Consider the following 18,269-nt stretch of genomic DNA (forward strand, 5'->3'; position numbering starts at 1 on the left):
TGGGCTGGTGGGGGGGCAGGGGAGTTGCAGAGGAAATGGTCTCTCCGGAACGCTGACAGGGGTGGGGACAGAAATATATCTCTGGTGGCAGGGTCCGTTTGGAGGTGGCGAAAGTGGCGGAGGATGATGTGATGTATGCAGAGGTCATCTGCTGCCACTTCTGCCACCTCCAAGCACACCCCGCCACCACAGATGTATTTCCCTCCCCTTCCCTATCAGCATTATGGAGAGACCATTCCATCCTCAACTCCCCTGTCAGGTGCACGTTCCCCACCAGCCCACACCCCGCTCCTGGCACCTTTCCCTGCCACTGCAGGAAATGCAAAACTTGTGCCCACACCACTCCCGTCACCTCTGTCCAAGGCCCCAAGGGATCCTTCCACATCCATCAGAAATTTACCTGTACCTCTATCAGTGTCATCTACTGCATTTGTTGCACCCGGTGTGGTCTCCTCTACATCAGGGAGACAGAGTGCCTTCTTGCAGACCATTTCAGAGAACATCTCTGGGACACCGGAACCCACCAACCCCACTGCCCCATGACTGAACACTTCAACTCTCCCTCCCGTCAAGGACACGCAGGTCCTGGGCCTCCACCACTACCAAACCGTTACAATCCAACACCTGGAGGAAGAACGCCTCATATTCCGCCTTGGGACCCTGTAACCACACGGGGTAAACATGGATTTCAACAACTTCTTCATTTCCCCTCCCCCCACAATATCACAGTCCCAAGCCTCCAACTCTGCATCACCCATTGGAACCTGTCCATCACTGCCCCCTCTGACCTATCACCTTCATCCTCACCTTCATCCACCTATTGCTTTCTCAGCTACCTCCTCCCCAACCCAACCCCACCCAACCCTCTCACCCCTCCCCATTTATCTCTCAGCCCCGGCCCACAAGCCTCATTCCTGATGAAGAGCTTATGCCCAAAATGTTGATTCTCCTGTCCCTCAGATGCTGCCTGACCTGTTGTGCTTTCCCAGCAACACATTTTTGACTCGGATCTCCAGCATCTGCAGTCCTCACTTTCTCCTCCAAATCCAGAATCAACCAAGTGAGCCCTCTCTGGGCTTCTCTCGTGCCAATATATCTTCTGTTAGAAAAAGGGCCCAAAATTGTTCACAGTATTCCAGCTGTGGTCTGACTAGTGCCTTGTAATCTTAGGAAAATGTCCCTGTTTTATTCTCCATTCCCTTTGTTATAAACACCAACATTAAATTTGACTTCTCTACTAAGCTGCATGTTAATTTTTTGTGATTTGTGCACAAACACTCCCAAGTCCCTTTGCGCTGTAGCTTTCTGAAGTCTAACACAATGTTATTAAGAAGATTGTACACAATTGTACAATATTATTCCAGTTGGTGAGTTCAGAGTTTTATCTGAGGGGCGTTTCGCATTGAAGGTGATCTTGCAGCCCACATTGCTGCTGCTGATCTTTCTGAAAGAACTGGCCTATTAATCCCACTTTTGTGTACTTCCCCGTGATCTGTAAACGTCTTTTTAAATACCCATTCACTTTCCTAGTCAAACTTGTGACTTAATTTGCATCTATCCTTCCCAGTGAGAACGCTACAAGACCATTTTTAAAAAGGTTTTCCAATTGGCATCCTCATTAAACCATCCTCCCTGTCCCTGAAAGGGATTTCCCTCCATTTATTCTTAATCACAGTATAAAAGGATTTAAATTTACAGAGAATAAAATATACAGAGAACGGTGAAAAGCAGAAACAAATAAGATAATAGTGTTTTCTTTTCTCTCTGTATTTTAAGTATTTGAAATGTCCTGTGAACACAGCGATCCCCTGGGTCTCACTAGAGCCTGATAGACCCTGAGGCAGCACCACTTTCTCTGAAGGTCTGCCTGTAACAAGGAATGATCCACTCCTCACATGTGGACACAGAACAAATCCAGCAGGAGATCCCAGGGAATGGGAAAGCAGCAGAATGTGAAACCCTCTCTCCCAGCTCATCGATCCGGACTTGCACCAGGTCTGCTCCGGATCCAGCCATTGTTGGCTTCAGAGGAAGGTGTAAGTGTCACTCGCTGATCCGAACTAATTCCAGACCGAGAGAGACCCTCAAAACCCACTGCAGGGGAATTACAACTGCAGTCTGTAATCATTAGGGAAAGATTCCCCTCACTCCTGTACTACAGTTTCACTATCACGGTGAAGAAATCGCTTCTCCTCTTTTTTTGCAAACTCGATGTTTTTTTTAAATCACACAAACAGAATAAAATCTCCGTTTTGTTAGTGTGCAGCTGGTACTGCCGTGGGTTCGGGGCTGTTGGTGCAGTGGCCGATCCAAGCTCGGACTCCTGGAGCAAGAGGCACAGTGTAGCCCCGATCGGACACACAGGGAGCAGCCCCCTGTTCCACACTCACCCCAGCAACCAGGGGCTTCACATTGTGAGCGGTTACCCCCACCCCCAACCAAACCAAACCAAACCAAACCCACCCCGCCCCATGCCCGTGAACTTACAGCCGCCCGAGCCCCGGTTTACAGCAGCCTGGCTGCTCGCTCCATCACAGGCGCTGCTGTCCCTCTGGCTCGGTGTGCCGCAGCGGCTCCAGGTGCTGCTCCCACTGAGTGAGTTATAAATCCGTGTGTGAGAGGGGGACATGGCCCATGTGATCACAGCATCAGCCGCCGTCACACTCCCTCAGTACACAGGCAGCAGATGGACAAGGTATTCTCAGCGAATGCGCCTTCCCTCCCGCTCACAACACAATCATCCGCTGGCTGCCTGCCGCTCTGTCCCCCACACTCATCCACACACACCCCACACTTCACCTCCCTCCCACATCGAGCGCCTCATCCCCACACACCTAGCATCTCACCCCCAGCACCTCACTCCCACAAACCCAGGACCTCAACCCTACGCCCAGCATCTCACCCCCCACGCCCTCACTCACCCCCACACACCCAGCCCCTCAACCCCACACACCCCAGCACCTCACCCTCACAAACCCAGCACCTCACCCCTACACCCAGCATCTCACCCCACACAACCCCACACACCCAGCCCCTCACCCCCACACACCCAACACCTCACCCCCACACTCTCACACACCCACACAACTAGCACCTCAGCCCATACATACCCAGTCTCTCACCCCCACACACCCATCTCCCTCCCACACACACAGCACCTATCCCAATACACACCCAGCTCCCACCCTACCCCTATACAAAGCTCCCTCCCCTCACACCCATCTCCCTCCCACACACCCAGCTTCCCACATACCCAGCACCTGACCCACTAACACACAAAGCTCACACTCCCCCTCCAACACAAACCATCTACCTCCCACAAACGCAGCACCTAACCCACTAACACACACAGCTCACACTCCCCCCCCCAACATAAACCATCTACCTCCCAGAAACCCAGGATCTAATCCACTAATACACACAGCTCTCTCCCCAAACACCCAACTTCCCATACACCCAGTCTCCCATGCACCCAGCACCTAACCCACTAACTTACTCAGCTGCACCCCCTGTCACACAGCTCCCTTCCATATAGCCAGTCTCCCTCCCCACACACCCAGTCTTCCATTCACTCATCCCTCTCCCACATACACACCATCCCTACACTCCCCCCAAAGCACGCAGTTCCCTCCCCACACGCCCATCTCCCTCCCATACACACAGCACCTAACCCACTAACACACCCAGCTCGTTCCCCACACACCCATCTCCCTCCCATACATCCAGCCTCCCATACACCCAGTCTCCCACACACCCGTCTCCTTCCAGCTCAAAAATCCCACACACCCAGCTCTCTCCCATACACCCAGCTCCTACTACTCACATCATCCCACACACCCACCTACCTCCTCATGACACACCTCACTTTCCACCCACATAACTATGTACAAACCTACGTACAAATAACTCCCGACCTATTCACCCACATCTCCACCAACCCATTCAGCCACGTACCTTTGCACTTACCTCAGCCCTGTAATGTGAGACAGTTTCCTATGCTGTCTTGCTTAGGGGTGACAACCCCATAGCACTTGTACTTCCAAAAGGCATTTTTTTTAATACCCGGCTGATGCACCCAAAATGACTGCAGATGTAAAATAAGTGACTGGCTGGAGAGAATCACACTTGGAATGTCATGCCTCAAGTGCAAGGGGAACTTCAAACAACAGTCCTTCAAAGGGGGAAGAGGCAAGTCCATCCAGACTAGATTGTGATCTCTTGTGACCTACCAAGATAATGGTGGAGACTGACACCACAACATAATAGCTAGCCATCTACTGAAGAAAAGGTACCAAATAGCTGATACATTTTGTGTTTTTCTCTTTAAAAATACATGTACTGGGGTTTTAAAAAAATTACAGTTCTCCTGGAATTTCCTAGTTTTTTTGATATTCACTTGTGGGATGTGGGCACTGCTGGCTGGGCCTGTTCTAGTTGGTGATGGTAAACTGCCTCTTGAACCACAGCAGTAGACAGACCCACAATACCGTTCTGCAGGGAATTCCAGGATTTTGACACAGTGGGGACAGTGAAAGTCAGGATGATGAGTAGCTTGCAGGGGAACTAGAAGGTGGTGGTGTTCCTGTGTATCAGCTTCCCTTGTCCTTCCAGATGGGAGTGGTTGTGGGTTTGGAAGGTGCTGTCTGAGGATCTTTAGTGAATTTCTGCAGTGCATCTTGTAGCTCATACACACACCGCTGCTACTGTGTGTCAGTGGTGGAGGGAGTGGGTGTATGTGCTTGTAGCGCCAATCAAGCGGGCTGCTTTGTCCTGGATAGTGTAAAGCTTCTTGAATGTTTTAGAGCTGTCATCATCTGGCCAGTGGGGAATATTCCATCACACTCGTGACTTGTGCCTTGGGAATGTTGGATAGTCTTTAGGGAGTCAGGAGGTGAGTTACTCACCACAGTATTCACAGCCTCTGAACTGCTCTTGTAGCCATTTGTTTATATGGTGAGTCCAATTCAGTTTTTGATCAAAGGTAACCCCCAGGATGTTGATAGTGGAGGATTTAGGATAAAGTGAGGACTGCAGATGCTGGAGATCAGAGTTGAAAGTGTGGTGCTGGAAAAGCACAGCAGGTCAGGCACCATTCGAGGAGCAAGAGAATCGACGTCTCAGGCATAAGCCCTTCATCACGAAGGATTTAGTGGATGATTTAGTGATGGTAACACCATCAAATGATAAGGGGCGGTAGTTAAATTGTCTCTTATTTAAGATGGTGATTGCCTGGGATTTGTATGGTGCAAATGCTACTTGCTGCTTGTCAGCCCAAGCCTGGGTATGGTCCAGTTCTGCCTGACCTGCTGTGCTTTTTCCAGCACCACACTTTAGAAACTCTAACTTGGCCAGGAAAGTGCTAAGTTCTGGAGCCCAAGTCTTCAGCACTGTTGCCAGAATATTGTCAGGACCCATAACCTTTGCAGTATCCAGTGTCTCCAACAGTTTCTTGATTTACATGAGTGAATAGAATTGGCTGAAGACTGTATTAATACTGGGGCAACTGGAGGAGGTGAGATAGATTCTCCAAAGGGCCCTTCTAGCTAAAGATTGCAGTGAATGCTTCAGACTTACCTTTTGCAATGATTCACTTGGCTTTTTCCATCATTGAGGATGGGGATATTTGTGGAACCTCCTACCCCAGTGAGTTGTTTATTTATTCCATTACCATTCATAACTGGATTTGGTAGGACTGCAGAGCTTAGATTTGATCCATTGGTTGTGAGATTGCTTATCTCTGTATCACTTTGTGGGCGGCACGGTGGCACAGTGGTTAGCACTGCTGCCTCACGGGGCCTGAGACCCGGGTTCAATTCCCGACTCAGGCGACTGACTGTGTGGAGTTTGCACATTCTCCCCGTGTCTGCGTGGGTTTCCTCCGGGTGCTCCGGTTTCCTCCCACAGTCCAAAAATGTGTGGGTCAGGTGAATTGGCCATGCTAAATTGCCCGTAGTGTTAGGTAAGGGGTAAATGTAGGGGTATGGGTGGGTTGCGCTTCGGCGGGTCGGTGTGGACTTGTTGGGCCGAAGGGCCTGTTTCCACACTGTAAGTAATCTAATCTAATCTAATCACTTGCTGCTTATGCTGTTTATCATGCAAGTAGTCCTATTTGGTAGCTTCACCAGGTTGATGCCTGATGCTGTTTCTCGCATACCCTATTGTCCATTTAACTTAGCCTGATATTCTGTGTGTGCCAGTGGGTTAAGGTATCCAGATGTACTAGTCTGAGTTCAGGTGTTAGCATATTGTTAAGGTCATAGTTGTAGAACTGTCATCTGTGTTGAAGGTAAAGGAAATGTCTCAGTCTGAATTTCGGAGAACAGCTAACTAGCAAGCCAGACAAAAGGAAAACGACAACAAAAGCACTCTCACTGTGAATGCTGGAACTCAGTCACTGAAAGAAAACAGAACAACAGGAATCTCAACTGGTCTGCTAAATTAAGAATCTTGAAATAGGCTTTTCAACTGCTAATGTCAGTGCTACCCATAGCCTGCAACTTCCACAGTGACGGTGTTCAATTTTCCATGCCTTGTGAATAATTCAAACATTCATCTGTATATCTGTTTGTATCATTTTATCTTTTTGGAGTCACCTCTAATTTGCAATCTTATTTGCAATGAATGTATGTTGCAATTCTAATTCTTCCCACGTTTAGTAATTAAGAAACTTGCTCTTTGTTAAAGGCCTAGTTAATTCAACTCCTTTTAAGACATTAGTTCACTTGGATCTGGGTGAAAGGTATCCATGATGAAAGGGGTCTATTTGCAAATAATCTTGGGTGTGATCAAGAGGTGGATGAAGAAGTGGAGCCAGTTCATCCTCCTTGCTGGAACCTCTCTGGGTCTGGATGGAACAATACATCACATACATGACAGCTTCAGATTCTGCAATTCCGACGGAAAGTCACTGAGGAGTGACTAGAAGATAATTCTTTGATTGTGACCTTCAGAGCTTACTGATGCTTGGATCCAGGCTGGTGCACACAGAAAGCTCAATTCCTTGAGCTCATTCCAGTAGATTTGAAATGAGCTTTTTAACTCCTGTCCTGGTTTAGTCATGATGTGCAGGTGCCAGTGTTGGATTGGGGTGGACAGATGTCACATGACACCAGGTTATAGTTCCAACAGATTTATTTCGAAATCACAAATCTTTGGAGTGCTGCTTCTTCATCAGGTGAAGTTGTTTGCTATTGAGCAATGTTTCATCAGCCAGTATCCTTGCAGTCACAAAAGATCACGCTCCAGTTTATTTGAAGTTTCCTTGCACGATTTTCAATGTTATCTCCTATCACTCCCACTCAAATGATTTGCCCATCAACCTCTGAACTAATTACTGCAGCTATTTTGTTTTTGTCTCACCTTGCTTCTAAAAACACATTTTTTGAATTAAGGACTAAATACCAGTAGTATTTCAATGTTCTGACCTGTTGTAACAATAGGCAGTCATTTCATTGGAACAGCCCCATGGAAGTGATACTGGTTTTCTATTGGGTCTTCAAAATGGTAAACATGACTCCCATTGCTCCCACATTACATCCAGGCCATTGTTCAGCTCAATGATCCTACACCAGTCCATTTCTGAGAATTTACAGCACTTTTTGTTCTTATTTCAGATTTCCTGCAGTATTTTCCTTTTATTCACTGAGACAACAGACCAGTGTTATGTTCCTGAAAGATAATGAACAACACAAAAATTAATTACATTTCATTTTGAACAATATTTTAATATAAAACCCAAATGGCAGTGTGCTTCCTGTGCTTTTATAAATTAATCTTAGTCATTAGTCAGCAATTTTTGCAGTGGGTACTCTGAGAAATAGATTTAATTCTGACAATAAAATATAACCGAACAAACTGAACATTAGATCTGTTTTTTTTAATATTTAACATTCCATTTACACCACTGAGATTTTATCTGAATAAATAAATTGGCTCCCAGAATGGGAGCATTCATTCTGAAATTAAGTTAAGTGCATGCAGCTGCTCTCCATTTATAAACATTTTCAAAAACACAGAATGGTTTTCTTTGCTTGTCTGTCCAAAACCTTGTTTCAAAAATCATTACATTCATTGATCTTTGAAAATGAAGAAGTATAGCTGTGAGCAAATGGGAAGAAATCTATTGATCCAATCCAGTAGCGTCAGATTTTATTGAATGTCAGGATGACGAGGATCAGAAATTGGTCAGTCTTCCCATTGTGTCTGTGCCAGTTTTAAAGTAAAGTTTCTAATCAATTCCATTTCCCTTCTCTTTCCACATAGCCATGTAAACCTTCAACTATTTGTACTCAGTTATTCTTATCACAGAATATTTCCAGTAAGATCACACTGGAGTAGGGCTTCTGAGCACAAGGCCTGTCCGCATCTTCTGCTTTTCTTTTCGTTTCTTTTTTCTCTCTTTTCTCTCATTTGTTTTCTCTTCTATCTGTGTTGCTTCCCTTTTGGTGAAGTGCTCAGTTACAGCAATGGCATTGGCGGCAGTGAGCATAGACTCTCATAAGCCCAGCAGCATGGTCTTGAATAGGCCCAGCAGCACGGACTTGAAAAGACCCAGCAGCACGGACTTGAATAGACCCAACAGCATGGACTCGAATAGACCCAGCAGCACGGACTCGAATAGACCCAACAGCAGGGTCTTGAAAAGGCCCAGCAGCACGGACTTGAATAGACCCAGCAGCACGGACTCTAGTAGGCCCAACAGCAGGGTCTTGAAAAGGCCCAGCAGCACGGACTTGAATAGACCCAGCAGCACGGACTCTAGTAGGCCCAACAGCAGGGTCTTGAATAGACCCAGCAGCACGGACTCGAATAGACCCAACAGCAGGGTCTTGAAAAGGCCCAGCAGCACGGACTTGAATAGACCCAACAGCATGGACTCAAGTAGGCCCAGCAGCACGGACTCGAAAAGGTCCAGCAGCACAGATTTGAATAGACCCACCAGCACAGAACCAAGTAGGTCCAGCAGCATAGACTCATGTTGACCAGAAGCATGGACTTGAGTAGGCCTAGCAGCATGGATTTGAGTACACTCAGCAGCATGGACTCAAGTAGACCCAACAACACAAACTCGAGTAGACCCAGTAGCATGGACTCGAGTAGGCTCAGCAGCGCAGACTCGAGTAGGCCCAGCAGCACAAACTTGATTAGGCCCAGCAACATGGACTCATGTTGACCCAGCAGCACAGACTCGAATAGCCCAGCAGCACAGACTTGAGTAGTCCAGCAGCACAGACTCGAGTAGGCCCAGCAGCATGAATTCGAGTAGGCCTACCAGCACAGACTCAGGTAGGCCTAGCAGCACGGACTTGAGTAGACCTGGGAAAGCTTATAGCCTTACATGTGACACATTTGCTATAGGAGTTGCGGAAAAGGGTGACCATGGAGTGGCCCATTTGTTCAGAAGAATTGGGAATATCTGTTCTTAGTGTGAATGGATCGGTGTAAATAAGGTGATAACATTTATTCATTTGTGAAATGTGTGGCAGTACTTCCTCCTCATGTCAAAGGCTGGAGGTGCATATATTTCACAGTAGGATGTCGGATAACTACATTTCTGTTTATATCGAATGTTTTTAACAAAGCTCGTACTAAACAGGAAAATAACTTGTGATTTAATAAGCTGAGTGTAATATGCATGTATTAGAATAATCCTGATACATTTTCATGTGTGCGACACTGAGCAGATCTGAAGTTCTGAAGCTCGAGCTCCCTAATCTTGACTGTTCTGGAATGTGAATGAGTTTCTCTTCCTCTACAAACATTTGCCATTTTATTGCTGCTTATCTGATTAAGGGCATGTGGCAATTTTGTAATTTTAGTACCAATTTCTGTATAAAGATGGCTTGTTTGCAGCAATAAGGGGAGTAGCCTGAGAGAGCTCTTAGGGGTAAGAGGTGGCGTCACTACTCTGCTAATGGTTTTAAAACCGTAGCTCAAGCCTGGCTTGTAGGTATCTATGTTATAGTCTAACATTGATGCCATTGGTAAACAAAGATAATAATTTAAACAGAACTGTATGAGTTTTATATTCTAGACTACCACAGAGTACGATCTCCAGGACAAACCAAGAGAGGCTTACAGGTCGAGTCCACCAAGGATTCCCTCAGCTGTCTCGAATAGACCCAGCAGCATCTTTTTGCCTTCATATTCTATGTTTTGATTTATTATTGTGTTTTAAGATGGAGCTGGAAAGCCACAACACTATACAACACTTTCCACTCTATTTTGTAATAAGATAAACATGGCAATAATTAAATCAAATCAGATCTTGAGTCCATTTCCGTCCCCTACCAGATGGTGGACCTCAAATTATGACAGCTTGTTCTGTAGATATTTTTACTCATCTCTGATTGTTTGTCAATCAACTTAAATTTGTGTCATAGAATCATAGAGATGTACAGCATGGAAACAGACCTGTCCAACTCATCCATGCCGACTAGATATCCCAACCCAATCTAGTCCCACCTACCAGCACCCGGCCCATATCCCTCCAAACCCTTCTTATTCATATACACATCCAAATGCCTTTTAATTGTTGCAATTGTACCAACCTCCACCACATCCTCTGGCAGCTCATTCCATCCACGTACCACCCTCTGCATGAAAAAGTTGCTCCTTAGGTTTCTTTTATATCTTTCCTCTCTCACCCTAAACCTATGCCCTCTAGTTCTGAACTCCCCCACCCCAGGGAAAAGACTTTGTCTATTTATCCTAGCCATGCCCCTCATGATTTTGTAAACCTCTATAAGGTCACTCCTCAGCCTCCATTGCTCCCTGAGGAAACAGCCCCAGCCTGTTCAGCCTCCCTTCAACCTCAGCCACGTATAATAATTTCTCCTTGACTGTATATGTGCCCTTCATGACTTTAAACACCTGTCTCAAATCTCTGCTGCTCCAATAACAATTCCAGTTTCTCCAGGCTCTCACTTTAACTGGAGTCCCTATTCTCTGGTTATCAGGCCAGTAAACCTCTTAGTGCAAACCTTTCAAGGGTTTGACATCCTTTGTAAAGTGTGGTGTTTAAAATTGAACATAATATTTCAGCTCAGGCCTGATTTAATAACATTTTCACACAACTCCCCATTTTTATATTTCGTTCAGAAAGCCAAGAATTCCATATGATTGTTGAAGGGCACTCTCCTGCTGCCTTCAGAGAATTGTGCACATGAACCCCTAGACCTCTCTGTTCCTGCATTCCTTTAAGAGTGGTTCATTTAATATGCCTTTGAGGAAAGAGGAGGATTGGAGCAAGCAGCAAGACACCACAGCTGCAGGATAGTGGAGTGGTTGAGAATTAACATTTATCTGACTCACAATCCACCCGAGCTCTCAGAAAACAGCTCATTGAGGAATGCTTCAACGAAGTCAGAACTCCAGTCACTCAACCACCATATTCCTTCTGGGTTGTCTGACAAGGACCACCACCAACTTGTCTTCCTTCACTCCACTCCACCTACACGCATTATAAATATACAAGCCAACAATAAATCCCAAACAAAATGATCCAGTACTGAAAACAAAAAGTACTGGAAATCACAGCAGGTCAGGCAGCATCTGTGGAGAGAGAGCAAGCTTTGAGTCCAGATGCCTCTTCAGGATGCTGCCTGATGTGCGGTGATTTCCACCATTTTTTGTTTCGGTACAGATTCCAGCACCCTGCAGTAATTTGCTCCTGAAATGATCAAGTAACTTTGATCTATATATCTCCACATTCTTTTCTTTCTTGAAGAATGAAGTGGCACATTGGAAGGATTTACAGCCCACTAAACCACATTGTAAACAATTCCTCTGTGGCCATCAATTCCTGGAGTGGGACTTGAAACCAGTGCATTCTAGCACAGAGGCAACAAACACAGGAATAATACACCTCCTGCACAAACAATCTCTTACGTTGTTTTCTCTAGCCTGCCATTCCAGTGCAATGACATTTCTCCCACATTACTAAGTCGAGATCCCAAAGCACCCATCCTTGTCCATCTCTATTTCTCATCTGCACTCTCTGCCTTCGTGATATCATCTGTGAACAGTCTCAGTTTTGCCTTTCACCCCAGCATCACTTCTCTTGCCCATCTATTGTTTTGGAGATCAGACTACTTATTGGACTGGATGAGCAAAATTTCCCTCCTAATAATTGGAAATATTTTAAGATTTGTCATAAATTCTTTTCCCTCACCACTGACAAGCCTTCCACCTGGCCATTGCCTGAAATCTAACCAGATTGTTCTGATTCTTGGCGTCATGTTTGACCCTGAAAATAATCTCAACTCTGTATCTACTCCAAAACCGAAGGCACCTATTTTCCATTCCATCGTCAGTCCTTGTGCTGCTTGAGGTCACGTGACATTTACTGATGAGCAATGAGATACATTTCATTAACAGTGTAATGAGGGGTGAACATTTTTCTAATAGGAATTATAATATAATCAAATCCGACTTCATGTTTGTAAGGGCTTAATGAGGAAATAATGAAATTCAAGAGTGACAGTTCCAAGACCAGATGGTTCCTACTGAGGATTTTAAAGGAAGTGGGTGAGAACATTGCAGAAAACTTTTTTAAAGTTCTTGTAAACTTCTTGCTGTTCAAAAACCATTCATTATATTTATATATGCCACCACTGTTTAAGAAATGTAAGTAAGGTAAACCAAGGAGTTAGAGACCAGTTAGTCGAACATATGTTTTTGGAAAATCGCTACACGTTATGGTTAAGGAGGGTTCTTCATAAAAATAAATCTAGCTAGAATTTAGATTAGACTTACAGTGTGGAAACAGGCCCTTCAGCCCAACAAGTCCACACCGACCCGCCGAAGCGCAACCCACCCATACCCCTACATTTTACCCCTTACCTAACACTATGGGCAATTTAGCATGGCCAATTCACCTGACCCGCACATCTTTGTGACTGTGGGAGGAAACCGGAGCACCCGGAGGAAACCCACGCAGACACGGGGAGAACGTGCAAACTCCACACAGTCAGTCGCCTGAGTCGGGAATTGAACCCGGGTCTACAGGCGCTGTGAGGCAGCAGTGCTAACCACTGTGCCACCGTGCCGCCCACTGAAAATGAAGCCCGTGAAAATGAAAATAAATCATTGTCCTGGTTAAGGAATTAGTTAAGCATCAGCCATTGGGATAATGGGCATGCACTCTAACTGACAGCATGTGAGTGCTGAAATTCTTCAAGGAACTGTGTTGGACCCTCAACTTCTTACTGTATTTCTCTTTGATGATGTATTAGAAAGTCACATATCCCAATTTACCAAAGATTCAATGATTAGATGGCCAAGCAAAAACCATCTTCAATGAAAAAAATTGGACCATCTTCACTTGGCATTTAATGACCTCACAGGTGCTGAATCTCCTACTATCTGCATGTTGGGGGTTACCATTGACCTGAAGCTGAACTGGATCCACCATTTAAATACTATGGCTGCAAGAATAGGTCAGAAGTTGTGCACTACAAGGTACACGTCAGGACTGTGATAAAATACTCTTCAGTTGCCTTGATGACTGCAGTTGCAAGAAGCAGTTTGCTAACTGCCAGCTATTGCTGCATTAGTAACAAGTCTGTTTCCGAAAAAAAATTCCAAATTCAAATTCTCCTTGAATGCAAAAAATCCAACGCTGACACCCAGTGCACTTTTGAGGGAGTGTTACACTGACAGAGGTATCATCGTTTGGAGCCCAACAACTTGCTCAGGTTGATGCATAACATTCAGAAGGACCAATTCAAAGAATAGAAAATAGATTATCACAAAAACAGAAATTGCTCGAAAAACTCAGCAGGTCTGGCAGCGTCAGCAGAGAGAAATCGGAGTGAATGTTTTGGGTCCAGTGACGTTTCTTCAGAACAAAATAGGTTGTTGTCTGGCACATTATTTCCTCCTTGCACAGCATCACAGCAGAAGGGTTTAATTGGTCATTATTGCATCATTGCTTGTGGCAGCTTGCACATTTTGACTGTTACTGTCTCAATGATGCAACATTGATTGCACTTCAAATGTACTTTAAATGTTATAGAGCATTTTGAGACATCTGTTGGTCATGAAAAGCACTACACAAATGCCAGTCATTTTTCTTTCTTTTATCATTTATGAGAAAGCAGCTTCCTGATTGATGCTCCATCCTTTATATTAAGCATTCCCTGTCTCTGCCACTAGCCCACAGTGACGGCAGCATGTACTGTCGACAAGTTGGAGGCAGCAGCTCACCAAAACCCTTTCTGCTGCTACTTCAAAACCCACAATCACCAGCATATGGAAGAACAAAAGGAGTACAGTACATACACAGAAACATCACCAGCTGGAGTTTCCCTGCAAACCACACACTTTCCTGATTTGGGAATGTAACAGGAGGAATTGAGGACTGCAGATGATGGAGTCAAAGAGTATGGTGCTGGAAAAGCACAGCCGGTCATCACGAATTCCTGAAGAGCTTATGATCAAAACATCAATTCTCCTGCTCCTGGATGCTGCCTGACCAGCAGTGCTTTACTAGCCTCACACTCTTTGACTTTGCAATGTATCACCAAACCTTCACTGTCATGGGATCAAACTCCTGGAATACCCTTCTGAACAGCATTCCTTACATATCAAGGACTGCATTGGTTCAAGAAGGCAGCTCATCACCACCTTCTCCATGGCAAGAAAGGACAGACAACAAATGCTGGCCCACGTTCCATGAATGAAAAACATAATTACTTAAGAGTCTTGTTAGAAGCTTAATTATAAAGAAATATATTGATAGCTTAAGTGACTGGGAAATGCTTTGGCAAATGGTTTTAATTTAAGTAAATGGGGTTAGATTTTACCTGATGTATTGTGAATTAATCTGGGCATGAGACTTTAGTGAAGGGGATGGTTGCCCTGGAGGGAATGTAGTCTCAGGTTACTGGAATGATAATAGGCCATCAGTGGGTTAAATTCCTAGAAATTACACAAACAAGAATTGCATTTCTCAGAACGTATATGTTGAAGGGGTAAATGAATTGAAGTCTCCAAGGTAAGGGGAACACCTATGGTGGGGGAAAATATGAATTATGTAAAGTTCAAATTCATTGAATCACAAGATAGAAATTTTCAATGCAGAATTCGTTGAACCAGTGGAGTGCCACAAGGATCTGTGTTGGGTCCTCTACTTTTTGTCATTTACATAAATGATTTGGAAACGAGCATAAGAGCTACAGTTAGTAAGTTTGCAGATGACACCAAAATTGGAGGTGTAGTGGACAGCGAAGAGGGTTACCTCAAATTACAACAGGATCTGGACCAGATGGGCCAATGGGTTGAGAAGTGGCAGATGGAGTTTAATTCAGATAAATTTGAGATTAATTCAGATTAATTCAGATAAATATGCTGGTGATTGTGGGTTTTGTGCTGCATCTTGGGAAAGTAAATCTTAGCAGGACATATACACTTAATGGTAAGGTCCTAGGGCGGGTTGCTGAACAACGAGACCTTGGAGTGCAGGTTCATAGCTCCTTGAAAGTGGAGTCACAGGTAGATAGGATAGTGAAGAAGGCGTTTGGTATGCTTTCCTTTATTGGTCAGAATATTGAGTACAGGAGTTGGGAGGTCATGTTGCGGCTGTACAGGACATTGGTTAGGCCACTGTTGGAATATTGAGTGCAATTCTGGCCCCCAGTTGTTGTGAAACTTGCAAAGTTACAGAAAAGATTTACGAGGATGTTGCCAGGGTTGGAGGATTTGAGCTATAGGGAGAGGCTGAACAGGCTGGGGCTGTTTTCCCTGGAGTGTCGGAGGCTGAGGGGTGACCTTATAGAGGTTGACCAAATTATGAGGGGCATGGATAGGGTAAATAACCAAAGTCTTTTCCCTGGGGTGGGGAGTCCAGAACTAGAGGGCATAGGTTTAGGGTGAGAGGGGAAAGATATAAAAAAGACCCTAAGGGACAACTTTTTCACGCAGAGGGTGGTACCTGTATGGAATGAGCTGCCAGAGGAAGTGGTGAAGACTGGTACAATTGCAACATTTAAGAGGCATTTGGATAGGTATATGAATTGGAAGGGTTTGGAGGGATATGGGTCAGGCGCTGGCAGGTGGGACTAGATTAGATTGGGATATCTGGTCGGCATGGACGGGTTGGACCGAATGGTCTGTTTCCATGCTGTATATCTCTCTGGCTAAGACTCAATGGGGTGAGAGACGATGGCTTTGTTTGAAAGTTCACCTCAGTAAAACAAGGAGAAAGAGATTCCTATTAATAGTGGAGGAGTTAGAGTTTCAAGTTAAGAGTGTGACATTGCTGTCACTTTTAGAGGTTATTTTGTCTTGATATTTTTTGAAGATAGGTTGTAAGGCAGAGTTGCTGAGCTGTCTCTAAGAAAGTAATGAAGTTGTGAGGCTTTGGGTTTTTTTAAAAAGTTGGAATCATTGGAAACTGCCCGGGAGGTGGGGCCAGCTCTCACAGACTCGGCTTTCAATTTTCCTTTACTGTTTAGGTTTAATTTTAAGCAGAAACCTTTGGGGTCTCAAAAGAATTGTAAGCTTTTGTAAAAGTCTTAAAACATAAAACCTTTTGTGATTCTTTGTGTTGGTCACTGAAAAATATATACCTCCTTTTAAAAAGCATTGTTGATCTTTATGAGGATTGTAATAAAAGTGGTATTTGACATAAAATGGCATCAGGAATGCGAATACCAGATACAAAAATCCTCTGAGTGAGAGAGGCAGTTTACTTCAGAGCATGAAGTTTGGTGTCGAGACCATGGGAATGGCCTTGCATGGACAAGAGGCGAGGTTGACGTGAGGTCAGGATCGGTGATGTACAAAGTTCAGGTAGGTGAGGTGGTTCTGAACAAACACGTGGATCACATGAAAGCTGCAACTTCCCAAACGGGTTGGGAGCAAAACATACCCAGCCCTTCAGAACCTCAGGCAAGGCTGTTTGAACCCATGGGATCCTCCTCTTGTGCCCAGAGCATCTCAGCTAAAACTCATCTTCTTCAGGCAGTAACGGCATCGAGGCTGCAACATCTGCTGTGTCCATCTTGTCCTCAGAGGTTTATTCAACACTGGTTGGAGGGTGTGAACTCACTGTGTCTGACAGCCTTGCTGGATATTCTGAGGGACTGGGTATGTTTTGATCCTGCCATGTTTATGAGGTTGCAGCTTTCATGTGATTCACATGCTTGTTCAGGACCACCTGATGCCGTTTCACTCTTCCCCCAGGTCTGGGAATATGAGATTTAACCCAGTGTGAAGGTTTCTTCCCATTAGCAACTCTGCGGGAGCTATCCTGTGGTTGCATCGGGCGTGGTCCGATTGTCAAATAAGAATCGAACAGTTTGGTATCTAGTGAAGCTGTAGGCTATTCCTTTCAGCCTGCCTTAGAATTTGGACTGTTCTTTCTGCCAGATGGCTATAGGTTTGAAACCTGCACCCCAGGTCTGGTGGTCAAGATAGCACTGCCAATGGGCAACTCTTTGTGAGTTCCATACAGCAGATCGCATTCTAACATTTCTTATAACCATTCCACACTTTTAAACCTACATTCTACTTCTGCAAAAGTTACTGATAATATTCTTTTAAATCTAATTACAGGTCTGAGAATCCTACAAATGTCCAGGCCTGAGTACTACCGATGCTGGATTTTCAGGCCTAAGGTAAACCTATGGCCCAATGAGGACCCCCAGAACCAAGATCTGACCCTTGACCTGATGTCAACGTGAAACAAAATCAGAACTGACAACAGCGCAACCCCAAGAAGGCCCAACCAGCCTGGACCTAACCCTGGACGTGCAGCAACACAGCCCTGAGAAGGCACGAACAGTCCAGGACCTAACCCTGGATCTGCAATGATGCAGCCCTGAGGAGGCCTGACCTGCCCAGGTCCAGTCCCCAATTCAAACCGAGGAGGCCCAGCCCATCCCAAACTGACTCACTTACCTTTGAGAGGAGCAGACTTGCACCATTGACACCCAGCACAGTCCAGAAGCAGGAAACTTACCACTGAGACCCGTTCCCAAGGAGACCAGACCGGCCCAGGCCCAAACTCCATCTTCATAGCATTCTGCCCAAGGTGAGGCCCAGTCTGTCCTGAACCGACTCACTTACCTTCCAGAACAGCAGATTCGCACATCAACTCCCAGGACCATCCAGATGCAGGTATCCTAAAAGAAAACAGGGAAGATGCGCTGACCTGCAGGTGAGATTGAAACAACGCATTTTCAAGTCCCCCTCCCCTGCATTCTGCACACAAATGTGCAAGCTATCAAACACAAAATGGATGAAGTCAGACTTAGACTTATCTT

The sequence above is a fragment of the Hemiscyllium ocellatum genome, chromosome 29 (assembly GCF_020745735.1).
Source record: "Hemiscyllium ocellatum isolate sHemOce1 chromosome 29, sHemOce1.pat.X.cur, whole genome shotgun sequence".
Taxonomy (NCBI): domain Eukaryota; kingdom Metazoa; phylum Chordata; class Chondrichthyes; order Orectolobiformes; family Hemiscylliidae; genus Hemiscyllium; species Hemiscyllium ocellatum.